The sequence below is a fragment of the Phalaenopsis equestris genome, unplaced genomic scaffold, assembly GCF_001263595.1.
Source record: "Phalaenopsis equestris unplaced genomic scaffold, ASM126359v1 Scaffold000002, whole genome shotgun sequence".
In the NCBI taxonomy this organism is placed as follows: Eukaryota; Viridiplantae; Streptophyta; class Magnoliopsida; order Asparagales; family Orchidaceae; genus Phalaenopsis; species Phalaenopsis equestris.
Genome location: NW_018164444.1, coordinates 3,158,574 through 3,160,390, shown reverse-complemented (window position 1 = coordinate 3,160,390; position 1,817 = coordinate 3,158,574). Strand labels below are relative to the sequence as shown.

At 31.9% G+C, this 1,817-nt stretch overlaps 1 protein-coding gene across 1 annotated transcript in view; it reads right to left on the bottom strand.

Moving 5' to 3' along the window:
* LOC110033923 (transcription initiation factor IIB-like) overlaps positions 1–1,817 on the bottom strand; it is a 4,949-nt gene that overhangs the window by 2,195 nt on the left and 937 nt on the right. The gene's annotated exons all lie outside the window — the stretch shown is intronic.

The following is a 1,817-nucleotide window of genomic DNA, read 5'->3' as shown; positions in this document are numbered from 1 at the left end:
TGGTTTGGGTTAACCGAGTATTATTTGGGTTAGATTCAAGTCAAAATAATTCAATGTATGCTAAAAACAGCCCATCCTAATAGCTCACTAAATTGCATCTATGGTTATACAATGCATGCTAAAAGTCTGATAAACTGCATCAGTAAGCAATAAAAATTCATTTCACGAATGCAGATATGAGCAAGCAGTCTATATTGTTCGAAAACAAAGTTGAAAAAAATAACAATATATGAGAGGAAGAAAAATATACTTGAAAATTTTAATTGATAGATTACAATGGGGTTCATCATTTCTTTGTAATTGATTGCATCTCATATGATCATCGTTAGCATTATTCCAACTATTTACTGCACGCTTGAAAATTTTGCAAGTTTAACTTTGAAAGGGTTAGAAAAATAATAAAAAAGAGCAATAGGAACTAAATTGCAAAAAATGTAATTAAGAATTAAAATTTAAAAAAAGAGTCAAGAAAAAGTTGAGAAAAAAATAAGGAAACTCACCCCCACAAAATCCTCCTTGTCCATAGGAGATGGCCGCCCCTTTAAGGTGAGTCAAGGGAGTTTTCATGTTGTTTAAGCTATGGCTATCTATAATTTGAATGGATGTAAAAGACTTAGGATGAGGATTCCCAAAATTAGTACATTTAGTAGTAATTGCGAATAAACATGAATTTATTCAATTTTTTTATGGATAAGATACCTTAGGATGTAGCAAATAAGCTTGAAGCAATTGAATGATTTTCCTCCTAAGTTTCTCTCTCCAACTCCCATGATTCTTGCCTAAAAATGTACTCATGCCACTCTCTTTCTCACAAACACACAACCAAAGGTACCCAAAACCCTAAAGGGAATGGTTCACAAGAGCGATAACTAGTTCCTTTCTGTCCTCTTGATTAGATTAAGGAAAGTTGTTAATCTTACAAAGAATACTTAATCACTTATCCTAATAGTTTCCTACCAATTCCATGATTCTTCTGCACACCCAATACTAGAACACTCAAGCTCAAGCAATCTAACATGCATTAGACAGAGATACTCTATCAGAATGACGACGACATCACAAACATTAAAACATAATAAACACAATGATGGGATAAGCAAGGTAGGGCTAGTGATATTTAGAAAAAGCTAGTTCACTTGAACTTACAAGTAAAAAAATTTTAGCCTACAATGAAACATTCTTTAACCATTACTACAAAAGGAATTTTATCTAATTGATAATTAATTGGCTTACATTCCTCTGTCAACCATTATTGGTAACCACGATTCACCAAAATTAAAATCCTGGAAGCAAGCTCACAAAAAAAATAATAATAAATAGTGACCAACTCTCCTACAAGAGGATTCTAACCATCACAAAGAAAAATTCATGCTATTCAATTTTCAAATAAGATGTGTAATCTCATAACTCCAGTTACATCATATCAAATGTGTTTAATTAATAAAGTATATTGACATGTTGGAATAAGTCATACATGCTTGTCCTTGAGAAAAGAATGAGATATTAAACAGAACAAAATTTAACATTGGATATATAACAAAGAAACCCTAAAGGGCAAGGTTACCAAAAGCAGCCACTAGCTACTATTCTACCGTAAAATCCTTATTTTCTTATTCTACATATTTCCTAACAATTCAATAACTCTTCCACACACCCAATACTAGATCACTCAAGTTTTCAGCAAGCAATCAACAGGACAAAATTATGACTACAACACAAACATGAAGATCCTCTACTTTAGAGCCAATAAACATAATTCTGTGATAAACTTGGTATTGCTAATGATATTTAGAATAAGCTAGTTCACTTGTGCTAAC